This window comes from Ceratotherium simum, unplaced genomic scaffold (assembly GCF_057802395.1).
Source record: "Ceratotherium simum simum isolate JZ-2026a unplaced genomic scaffold, ASM5780239v1 HiC_scaffold_43, whole genome shotgun sequence".
NCBI lineage: Eukaryota > Metazoa > Chordata > Mammalia > Perissodactyla > Rhinocerotidae > Ceratotherium > Ceratotherium simum.
Window position 1 is genome coordinate 7,361,619 of NW_028261259.1, and position 12,761 is coordinate 7,374,379.

The window sequence follows — 12,761 nt, forward strand, 5'->3', positions numbered from 1 at the left end:
CTCTGCTCGTGCCCCTTTCTGCCACTTCTCATGCTTCTCCTGACTCTCACTCTTTCCTACACCTTCTTTCTTCTTTTTTCTCTTTTTCTTACTTTTACTCTCTATTATATTCCTTATCATTTTTTTCTGTCTCTTATTGTTCTTATTCATTTTCTTTTTATTTTGTAGTACAGTTACTCTGTACATGACTTTCCTCGTAAAATCTTGACCCTCTACAACTCCTATAATTCAGCTAGCTATGTTTTTTGAAGATTTTATCTATTTTTTATTTTTCCCCCCAAAGCCCCAGTAGATAGTTGTATGTCACAGCTGCACATCCTTCCAGTTGCTGCACGTGGGACGCAGCCCCAGCATGGCCAGTGAAGCAGTGCGTCGGTGCGCGCCCGGGATCCGAACCCAGGCTGACAGCAGCGGAGCATGTGCACTTAACTGCCAAGCCACGGGGCTAGCCCTCAGCTAGCTATTTTGAAGAGAGTATTTTGATAAATTTCTCTTAGATGTTATAACATGCTGATTCAAGGAAATAAAAACTGTCACAAATGGGATAGTGATGAAGAGTGAATTCAGTTCAGGTAGACATGGAATTAGACAGAGGGAAACTGAGAGCTTAGGTGTAGGTGTTCAAAATATTTCCTGATACATCGTTGTAGTTCATTGTTGTGGTAAACTGCACAGAGTCTTATTTACTGCTGGAGCCCAGATGTTTGCTCCTTGGGCCATCTCATCAGACCTCGGCCTATAGAAAAGAAGCTAGGAAACATTGCATGCATTTCTAATGTGAAGAACTGTTAGTGTTCCACCAGGAGACACCTTGGGCTCTTCCCTGCACTATCTGAATAGAAAAAGAGGAAGAGAAGCTTTTCTTCATCTACACAACGCCGACCTTATCTTGAGTTTGAGAGGATTGGAGGTGACTGAAAACAAAAGTGTTCCCGAGTTTGGATTTGCTTTAACAAGAACTATTGGCTGGCTTTGATGTTAAAGGTCTTTATTCAAAATTGACTACCTCTAATGCTAAGTTCAGAGTGGAGATTTGTCAGTATAAGAGAGAAGAATCCCTTTTGATTAAGTCAGTGAAATACAGTATTTGGGAGAATGGTTATATTTGAAGGCGACTTGTTCATATTCTGTTGCCACAGTGACATTTGTTGGTAAGTGACTACTTCATGCTATTCTCGATGATTTCTGTTTGAAAGACATAGTGAGCTTGATAAATAAATGGCAAGCAATAGGATATAACGGAACACATGAGGAAGCCATTTGGGGTAAAGCTAATTCAGCCTGAGTTTGTTTTTCCAAAAGGGTCTGTCGCCTGTACTGTGTATCTGCTTTGCCATGTCCCAAAGAGGAGAGTAAATGCCCTTAAGATAAGAATGTAACTTCCCCCTCATTGGCATTTCCTTAAGGATAAGCATTTCTCCCTAGGCTAGGATTTGATTGCTGCAGTCATCCTGTGACCACCCAGCTCCAGACAACAGACGTGACACCAGCCATGACCATCGAGACACCAGATCTGCTCCCCCGCTGTGTCCATCAATAGCTGTTCTGGCAGGGCAATCTGGCAGGGCTGATCTCGTGGCTATTGTAAAAGGGACATTGCAATCACTTGCGATACATGCTCTTTGACGGTATATAACCGCTCTGTACACCCCACTTTTTCGGTGCCCTTCCTTCCTTAGGGAAGGAAGGCCACAGGCCATGGTCCTCAAAAGTTGTCTCATAATAAACTCTCCACAATTTTGATTTATAGATTGATTATGGATTATTTACGTCGACAAGCTGATGTGCAAGAAGTAGTAAAGGCACAGTGGTACCCGAGTTGCCTGATATAAAATCTTTCCTCCCTCTTTCCCTTCCCAGGATGCCCATTCTTCATGGTGGCACCTACTTCCATGGTGTGATCATTCTTCTGATGACTCCTTTCATTCCCTCTTACAATTACTCAACAAATATTTAAACACCTACTGTATGCCAGGCTTGGGATACACTAAGGAAAAAATTTTCTACAAAATCTCTGTCTTCACAGAACTTGTTTTTGTTGGCTAAGTGAGATAATGGATAAGTAGGCAGACAAGTGAATTACATAGTCTATCGTGTGATGATCTGTGTCAAGAAGAAGGTAAGTGACAGGCAATGGGGAGAGCTAGAGAGTGAATGGGTTGCTACTTTAATTAGAGAGCACAGGGAGGCTGGAGCAAGGCCCAGAGGGAAGGGACAGAGCAGGAGGACATGCAGATATCTCAGGGCTGCAGAGATGCTGTGGGGGAAATGTGACTCGGATGTTGTTGGGCAGCAAGAAGCCAGTGTGGCTGGAGCACAGTGAGCAAGAGGGGAAAGGCAGAGAAGGTTTGAGATGCCGGGGAGGGTGAGCAGATGAAAGAAGGCCCCTGGGCCCATCAAAACTGTGCTGTAAGTGAAATGAAAACTTTCAATGTCATTTAACTATACATTATACAATTTAAGTAGTAAATACCTTTTGTTTTTCTATAGTCTTGTCAAGTACATCAACTAAAATGCTGCTGAATTGGGAATGTCTAAATTATCCCCAGGAGTGACTGCTGTCTCTTGTCAGGCATCTGGTCTGCACAGCAGTCGGGGGTGGGAGTGATGTGACAGTCAGGAGACGAACTCTAGTCTTCAGGTTGTCACCAACTGTTTGTGTTATGTTTCATCTGTAAAATGAGGAGGACGGAAAAGATGAGTGGTTTTCAGACTCCGATCCATGGAGCATTGGATATTCCTGAAGGATCTTGGTTTTTGTTTGTTTGTTTGATTTTGTGAGGAAGATCGGTCCTGAGCTAACATCTCTCACTCCTTCTTTGCTGAGAAAGACTGGCGCTGGGCTAACACCCATGCACATCTTCCTCCACTTTATATGGGATGTCACCACACCATGGCCTGACAAGCGGTGCGTCAGTGTGCGCCCAGGATCCGAACCGGCGAACCCTGGGCCGCTGCAGCAGAGCTTGCGCACATATCCGCTTACCCCACCCAGTTGGCCCTGAGGGCTATTTGTTTTTTTTCTTATGTTTATAAGCTTCTATGCAAGCTTCATGTAGAAGAAAGTGTCCCCTAGTTTTAAAAAGATTCCTGGACTTGGTCCTCACTTAGGTTTTCCAGTATGAAGAATTTGCAATCTCACAGACGCCCAAAGGATAGACAAAAGGAGCAAGATCCCTTTTTTCCGAGTGTCTCTTGTGACAGTGCTCATTGTCTCTCATTCCAACCAGAAGGTGATTTGTCAATAGTGAGATATAGCATTTGAGACCCCATCCTTCAAGATGGCTGAGTTGTCCTCCATCATTTTACAGACTTATGCTAAGTGAATAGTATAAAAAGTGAATGTCTCAGCAGGTACTTTCTGACACAAAATAGAAACTAGGAATTAAGAAAAGTAATTATGATTGATGTCAATCAATAAGGGCATAGGGCTAGTCTAATTTCAAAAGTAATTAATGGCATAAGTGTTAGTCACTGTACATATTAAATATATTGAAAAGCAGTCATGTTCTCATAATACAGAATTATAACTGGAAGATAAACTGAATGATTTTGGTACTTATGTTTAAAGATATATTTTATTTAGTTTTGTTTTCTGATTGAGGAAATGCGAAAATTTACTTTTTAATATATTGACTATCTTCTTCCTTTCCAACCTAGAATCTCAATCTGCTATTTTGGAAACTCTGAAAAATATGTTCAGATGCTGTTCAACAGGTAAGAAAATCTTGTTAGGATGTCAAATCCTTTTCTCTCTTATTTATCATAAAATTGTGACAGATTCTCATTTATCTTCCTGTCTGCCCATCTGACGAGGCCACATTGTTTCTCTAAGCCTGCAGGGAAATCCAGTCATGTGGAAGGGGATGTTTTCTTCCACTTAGACTTTGCAGAGAAAATCAGCCTTGAAGTGGAACTGAGCACATGCTTTTCAGAAGCTGCATTATTCTGTACCCAGCCAGAGCACTGGCCCTGACAACAGCTGGATCCAGCAGAAAACTGGACACTCTAGGAGATGTCATGTGGAGATGTGCCTGGCTGGACTAATAGTCACATGGATATGAGTTTTAAAAAAATCTCTCAGAGCTTTTCCGAAATCAAATGATATTCTTAAGTTGCTGTAGTAGATGAAACATTAGTTAGTGTCTTTTTAATTTCAACAGAAGCTTTTTTTTTGTTACTAAAAAGCCAAATTTTATGTCTTTTTTCTTGTTACCAAAATGGACTTACTATTAAAAAAAAGAAACCTGCAAGAAAGGAAACACTCATATGGAATAGAAATTGTGGGTAGCAATTGCTACTTTTTTATATAAAATCATCTGTTTTATTTATTTACACTTTCTCCCAACCGTGCTTTTGAAAATAACTTAGTAATAGAAATTATCAGTAAGAACAGGGTGTTCTCCCTTGAGTGTGGTCCAGTAGAAGTCAGGTGACTCAGACCTGAGTTCTAGGCCCAGGTCTGTTTCTGGTTAGTGTGTGACAACGTACTTAGGCTCTCTAGAACGTAGTATTCCTTTCTGTAAAATTAAAGAATTTGATGATTTTTGAGAACTTTCCCAAATATTAAATGACTTCTCTTATAAAAAGTAGAAAGATCCTTCTCAAACTTATAAATTATCAAAAAATTTTTGTGACCTTTCACTTACCAAGAACAACTGATGTCCCTTCAAATATATTGATTGAAAATAAAGATCACAAATGTATATATTTGATAATCTAATAAATGAATTAGCATAAAAATGAACCAGGAAAAAATTAATGATCAATCAAGATAGTACATTATGAAAGTATTACTGTTTGTTACAGTATATAAAATTATGACTCTAAAATAGTATCTTTTTGCTGTCTGTAAGTTTATATTGTTACTCATATATCACTATTAACCCTATTATGTTTTACAAGTAATAAAATGTCTTGAAAGAAAAAAAATAAAACAGCAGCCCAGCATTACACATGAAAGTTGTGCTCCCCCTGGAGGGAAAATGAGGACACAACATTGGTCAAGTACTTCATTTTGTAATCCACTGGTGCCTTTCAAAAATATAGCTATTATTGTAATAGTAAAGATATTCTTAAGAATAGTGCCACAAAACAGGTTTTCCAGCTTCTTTTTGTCAGAGCTGAGACCTACATCAGGCTGGGGCACTTGAAGAGGCATGGGGGACTCAGCTGAGGGTGCTTTAATTACTGTGAGATGATTAGCCAATAGCAAATAAGACAGAGAAAGATTAAAAAGAGGTAAAGGGAAATAAAGTTGGAAATAATTAAGAAAAATAGTGCCTTCAAAATATCCTCTCATTATTTTTATAACTTTTTATTTATTTATTTTTTTTTGAGGCATGACTCGGATAGTATGTTAGATTTTTCTAAACCCTTATCTCCAGGGCGTATATTACTGAGTTCTTCATTATAAATGATAATGCCAAAGAAAACCTGAACAAAAGTATTCTGTACTATCCACAAGGACAAAACATGTACAACATTGCTCTATATATTAAGAGTCCAGCTGTAATAGTCAAGATATATATTCATGTGTGTAAAATTATAATGATTTTCTAATTTTCTCGGGCTGTGAACCATGGTAAAGTATACAGGAATAAGCAGGAAACCTGAAAAACTAGGTGATTTAAAACACCTGATGTTACAGCTAGACCATTAAAGGGTGAAATCAATTTAAATTTCACACCTTCTCCTTTCCTTGTAGCCAGTGAAGTGTCTGGAAGACAGAAAACTCATAAAATTAATTGAGAGTTAACAGTATTTGGAGGCAGTTGAGGTTAAGCACTCAACAATGATGTCCCTTACTTCAGGAGCCATTGACTTTTGTCATAAGTTTACTTTATAGACGGGTTCTCTTCTTAGATTATTTCTGTATGTTTCTTAGAAGAGAGACAGGGAAGGAGAATTAACTATCAATCTACTGTGCGCCAGTTCCTTTACTGTATTACCTTATGCAATTCTTACAGTAATCCTTTAAAGTAACTGTTATAATTCATATTTAATAAAGAAAACCATGTTTACAAAATTGATCAAGGGTAAGAGGGAAGATCTGAACATCAGTCCGTTGGGCTTATGCCTCCTATTCTCTCTACTGTGATAAAAAGGGTGCTTCAACATGGGTACTCACCATCTGGCTATTTAATACCGGCTCCTGAAAACAGCATTGGATGAGATGAGATGAGAAGTTATTTCCAAAGATATTCTATTATATTTAAACTGTACTATATATGAGTCAGATGTCAAGACATGTTTTAGAGGCATAGAGAGCAACTGATTAGTTCACCTACACATTATTAATGTTTACTATAACTTTCGTGTGCCACATCGTGTCAACTTTACCAAATTTAGTGCTTCACTGTTCTTTTTGAAAAAACACAGAATTTCACTTTTCGTGTCAAGCACCTTGCTGTTTTCTTCTTATTCACTGGATGGCAATTCTGTATCGCTGTAAATTACCACTGCAGCAGGAAACGAGGGATCTTAAGCCAGTTGATCTGTACAAATGATGGACATAGGAGGACTTCTGGTCCATCAAGGCTGCCTGTGTTATTCCGTGGCCGTAACGGTGATGTTCAGGACTGCTTAGTCAGAGGCACGAAGCAGAGTCAGAAAGCATCCTCCAAGTTCTCCTTCAGATGTGAGTTGAGGCACCTGTCCTCTCACCTGAGCACACTGGAGTTTATTGAATGTGTTCTGACTCTTACTCTCTCCCTGTAGTTAATAAGTCTGGGAGCTCCATACCCCTAGAAAAAACACAAGACTCATAAAGCCTTTTCTCAACTAAACGGAGTTGAGGGCTATGGTGTTGCCCAAGAGTCTGATGCTTAAAGAAAATACAGCTGGTGCTCAGGCGGAAGGCAAGAGTGTCAGCCACTCCCGGAGGGCTTTTATTGATGCTCCCATGGAATGAGCAAGTTTAAAAGAAAACCACATTGCTTAAACCTCACTAACTGATTGTTTTATTTTCAAGTAATATGCTCTGAAATCTGCTATGTCTAAAAAACCATTTCAGGCCGGCCCCATGGCTTAGCGGTTAAGTGCGTGCGCTCTGGTGCTGGTGGCCGCGGGTCGGATCCCGGGATGGCACTGACACACTGCTTCTCTGGTCATGCTGAGGCCGCGTCCCACGTACAGCAACTAGAAGGATGTGCACCTATGACAGACAACTATCTACTGGGGCTTTGGGGGAAAAATAAATAAATAAAATCTTTAAAAAATATATAAATAAATAACCATTTCATAAAACTTAAACTCCTGTTTTTTATTCTCTGGTATTTGAAATTATTATTAAGACTGTAAATCCTTTAACATTCTACAATATACAAATAGGCAAATATCAATTATATTCTCTAAAATGGTTTGCTCCCATGTTAAAGATTAATATATGGTAGCAAAACTGGTTACCATCCAGTTTTTAACTCATTTTTTGCTTTTGAAATTACATATAAAATTTGTGTTTTGAAGTATTTTCCTAAAACTCCACAACTTTCTGATATAAATGGACTAGATGAGAGGTAACTAAAATGAATTTTGATCTTTAAAACTCGAGCTTTGTGTAAGAATTGATAATATCAGACTGTTGAAAGTTGGGTCTCTCCACATTATGATATTTATTAATTGTGAATCGCCACATCTATTACAAAGTGCTGAAAAATAAAAAGAAATTGAACAATATCAACACTCTCTTTCCCCACATTTTGTACAGTTTATATGCAAATAAATTCTCAAAGGTCAGAAAAATGTTTATGATTTCAGATAACTGTTAAAATACTATCTCATTCCAGTTTTAACCTCATTTGAAATGGACTGAAAATTCTTCTCTTAGGATTTTGCTCTGATCAGTGCCCCCAGGTCCCCTCAATGCCTCATTTGACTGTAAACTTATCTGAGGAATTGAATATTCCTTTCCATTTGTTCTCTTTAAGGTATCTGTGATAGTGCTCTTTATGCAATGACCACTTGGTACAATTTATTATTAGTTTCAGAAACATGCTTACTTAGGAACAAATCAAGAAAACAGATGTGAGGAATGTGGGATCACCTAGCTGATGGTGTTCGAGGGATTCCTCATGTGAGTCTTGGCATAGAAAAGTTCAAAGGGTAAAGCAGCATTGGTCAGATCAAAAGTGTGGGTAAACATAATTCTGAAGGAATAATGATGGAGACTTAAAAACAAGAAACCCCTTGAATTGCGTTGGAAGTTATTAGACACATCAAAGAGCTGGGAAAAAACATTGTTTAATCTAAGTTCTTTCTAAACTCTAAGGCAAAATGTAACATGAATTTACATGGTAATTATAAACCACAAAACAACAATTCAAAAGACAAGTACACAACTAAAGTAGAAACCAGAGTGAGAAAAATAGAGGTTAAAGGAGAGATGGAAAGAGATGGTTGGGGTCAGAAAATATGGCTTAGTCATCCTTGAGGTCTCCCTCAGACTCTGATCATTCCTAATGCTCAGTAAACACTTTGACCCCATGAGCCTGGGGAGGAGCAAAGTGACACGTGGTTGGGAGGGGAGATAATGCAAAGATACCCTTGTGGAGGCACTGACATTGAAAATCTGTGACATTTTGCAAAGGTGTTTACCATACTATATTAAGGATTATTCTGGAAAGTTAAGGATTTTTCTGGAATGTACTTTTTCATTTTATGGAAACTCCAACAAGCCCAGTGAAAGATTTAGACATTTCAGCTTTAGAAATAAAGAGAGGTGCCAGCCCTGTGGTGGAGCGGTTAAGTGAATGCACTCCGGTGCGGTGGCCTCAGGTTCACAGGTTCGGATCCTGGCACGCACAGACACACTGCTTGTCAAGCCATGTTGTGGTGACATCCCATATAAAGTAGAGGAAGATGGGCACAATTGTTAGCCCAGGGCTAATCTTCCTCAGCAAAAAGAGGAGGATTGGCATCAAAAGTTACCTCAGGGCTGATCTTCCTCACACAAAAAAGGAAAGAAACAAAGCCAGAATGGGAAATTTTTTCTGTCAGTTTTAACAATGAAAACCAGTTAGCATTTGGAAATCGGTTGCAATTTGAGATGAGAATGTGAAGAAAGAATTAGATGTCACATGTTGTTTTTCCCTTTCTCTGAGGCAGTAAGGCTTGCAGGGGGAATGAAACTCCATCTTTGCTCTATTGAGTTTGAGAAGGTGTAAAATTCATTTGTGCTGGGCAACACTGTTGACCTGTGGAGAAGAACAAATGGTTTAAGCAGCTGATCTAAAGGAATAACTGAGCTCATAAAAGTTCTTAGCTTATAAAGTGTGCTTCTACTTTGCTCAACTTAACTGGACGTCCATTGACCTATATGTGCAAGGTATTTGTGGTAGCTATTGAAGGAAATACAAAGAATTATAGGGTTCCAAGTTCCTCCACATACATGACATGGTTTTCAAGATGTAATTTGATTCTTCCAAGCTATTTAGTGTAAGTTGCATTACAGAACCTAAAAAAAATGGCAATGTTATTGAGAAATTGTAATTAAAGACAGCTTCTTAAGAGAGATGGACTAGATCAAGTCCTCAAAGGGACCACTTTTGGGCAGGTGGAGGGAAGAAAGAGTGAGGATTTCAGATGGGGGAAGAGAGGAAAGGTACAGAAGTGGAAAGAAACATGGCATTTGGGCATGGGGGTGGGGAGGCCATGACAGGCACAGTCTTCCCGTGACTGAGAGGCAGCTCAGTTTCCTCCTGCAGGAGCCCAGCACTGCTTGCGACCTCCTGGCCTCCTCCACCTGCAGGCCCCACGCCTGAGCCAAGGCCTATCTTATCTGGATTGCTGCCTAGTCTCCCAACAGGTCCCTTTACTTCCAGTCTTAATTTCTTCTAATCTTTCCTCTACCATGCCTCCAGAGTTACATTCTAGAATCCAAGTTTGCTTAAATCTGATATCTGCTTCGACTCCTTCAATGACTGTTCAGAGTAGCCTAGAGAACATTCAGACTCCTGAGCTGGACATGCAGGCTTTCCCTTGCTGTCCTCATCTTTACCCTCATCACCCACTCTGTCCTACATGTTTGCTTTGTTCCAGCCTTAAAAATACCACAGATTTTCTGAAAGATTTAGATCCTTTATATCTGTCTTTTTATATGTGCTTCTTCTGTCCTCCTACCCTGTTTTTTAATCAACTTAATTCCTATTTCTTAATCTAAACTCATGTCAAATGTTCCTTTCTCTTGGAGACTTTTCCTGAGAGGTCCACCTAGAGACCCATTTTGATTTCCCTACTCTGGGACCATATACTTATCTACTTTTCCATAACTGTTGTTTTATTCATGTCTCATAGACAGTGAGCTCCTTAAAGCTGAGACTATCCTTCTTCTTAATAAATAAATGACCAGCAATAGGATACATTGGGGCATATGAGGAAGCCATTTGGTGTAAAACTAATTGGGCCTGACATTGTTTTTTTTTTCCCCCAAAAGGGGCCTGTAGCCTCTGTTCATCCATTGTATATCCGCCCTAAGAAATTAACATGTCCCAAAGACAAAAGCAATGCCCTTAATGTGTAAATGCAACTTCCCCCACATTGGCATTTCCTTAAGTATAATCATTTCTCCCTAGGCTAGAATTTGATTGCTGTGCTCATCCTGTGACCACCCAACTCGAGACAACAGCCACGCCCATGGAGACAGCAGACCTGATACCCACTGTGTCCATCAATGGAGGTGCTGACAGGTCAAGGTTGCGGCTATTGTAAAAGGGATATTGCAATCACATGTGGTCCATGCTCTTTGATGGTATATAACCATGCTGTACACCCCACTTCTTTGGAGTGCTCCATTTCTTTGTGAAAGGACTCTCCTGGGCTATATGGTCCTCAAAGTTTGGCTCATAGTAAACTCACCCCAAGTTGGTTTTATAGATTTTTTTATGGATTATTTGCGTCGACATTTTATTTGTTCCTCCATTGTCTGAACACAGTACCTGACACCTTGGGGGCACTCAGAAAATGTTTGATGAGTGAATAAGTATGTGGGAGACCACAGTGGCTGGAGCAGAAGGGGCATTTTGGGGAGAAGTAGAAAATTCGCTCACGTTCCTACCATAGTGATTGAGGCTGTGGGCTTTGGACCAGTTTGTCTCGGCACCAATCCCAGTTATCCTGCTTTTAACTGGAGAACCTGTGCAAATTATTTAGTCTCTGAGCCTTAGTTTCCTCATCTATAAAATGGGGCTACTGAGAACTCCTGTCTCATAGGGGTTTAGTGAGATGTAAATGCATTAACTTATGTAAAGTATTTAGAAGAGCTCCTGGCACATAGTAGGCTTTAACATGTTAGCTGTTGTGTTATCATTATTGCTCTTATATCTTAACGATACTCTGGTTTTGAAAAGATGTTTTCATAATATAGTTGATCCTCATTATTTGTGGATTCCGTGTCTGCACACTTGCCTACTAGCTAAAATGTACTGGCAGCCCCCAAATCAACACTCTCAGGGCTTTCATGTCCATTTGCAGATAAGCGCAAAGTGGTGAAAATTTTGATTCACTCGAAGTGCATGTTCCCAGCTGAGGGGAACAAGGTGACGCTCTGCCCTGGTGTTTCAGCCCATGCTGTAAACAAGTGTCCTTCTTGCAGTCTATTTAGTGCTTCATTTATTATCTTTTTGTGCCTTGTGTTGGTGACTCGTCTGTTTAATATGTCCCCCATGTGTAGTGCTGCAATGCTGCCTGGTGTTCCTCAGGGCAAGAGGCTGTGACGTGCCTTCACAGAAGAAGAATTTGTGTTCGACAAGCTTCTTTCAGACACGAGGTACGGTGCTGTTAGTCTAAGTTCAATGTTAATATATCAACAATATATATTAAATAAGGTGACTTTAAAGAGAAACACACAGAGAAAAAGGTTATGTATTGATCAGTTGAAGAAAATTTGGCTAAGGTTTGCAGGAACCTAACCCTGCATTTCCTGTAGGAGCAGTGGGTCATATTCACTGATTCAGTGTTCACAGTGACTTTGTAGGATGTCACACTGTGCATAACGAGAACTGACTGTATCTTATATAATCTTCACATACTCCTTTATAACAGGCAGGGTAGGGAACAGGGTGTCCACATTCTACGGGCTATTACAGACCTTATGAACCAAGTAGAGAATTTAAAAATTCTTGTGTTCAGCATAAGAGCCATGAGTTTTTGAGCAAAGAAGATCTATGATGAACTGATGTTTAAGGAAAAATTACCTGGCAAGAGACTGTAGTTTTGAGAGGAAGAGGGAGAACTGAGCCAGAAAGAAGGACCAGCTGTTAAACTCTCCAAGTATTCCCATTGCTTGGTGAGGAGATTCGGAGCTAAGGTGCTGATGTGATAAAGGAAAAGTAGCAGCCAAGGGATGAAATAATGGATTTGGTAACCATATATAGGGTGTAAGTTAAGCTGTGGTTCTCAAAGTGGGGTCCCTGGACCAGCAGCATGAGCATCACCTGGGAACTGGGAAGAAATGCAAATTGTCAGGTGCTGCTGCAGACCTGCTGAACTGGAAATTCTGGGGTGGGTCCTGGCAATCTGGGTTTCAACAAGGCTTCCAGGTGCTTCTGGTGCCCATCAAGTTTAAGAGCCAATGAAATAGAAAAATGATTCCAACACGTCACCATGCCCAGGTAAGCCACAGGGCAAGGAGGTGGTATTTTTTGGAGGATAAGACACATTTTAAGTTTTAGGAAAAAGTAATTCAGTGTCTGTTTCATCGTGAGGATTCCAAAGATGCCATTTTAGCTCTCTGCATGTGAAGCTCTTTTTTCCACAATATGTTC

General features: G+C 39.8%; 1 long non-coding RNA gene across 3 annotated transcripts; it reads left to right on the top strand.

The window, feature by feature from the left end:
• The first annotated feature begins 1,125 nt into the window (after positions 1 to 1,125).
• LOC147911510 (uncharacterized) lies at positions 1,126 to 11,759 on the top strand. Of its 3 annotated transcripts, XR_015551212.1 has the most exons (5): positions 1,126 to 1,151; positions 1,861 to 2,409; positions 3,661 to 3,717; positions 10,572 to 10,685; positions 11,669 to 11,759. It is a non-coding gene; the product is annotated as an uncharacterized LOC147911510 (long non-coding RNA). The 3 variants fall into 3 exon arrangements; XR_015551210.1 differs by having other exon boundaries at positions 1,861 to 3,717; XR_015551211.1 differs by having other exon boundaries at positions 1,861 to 3,717; positions 10,572 to 10,675.
• Positions 11,760 to 12,761: the final 1,002 nt, after the last annotated feature.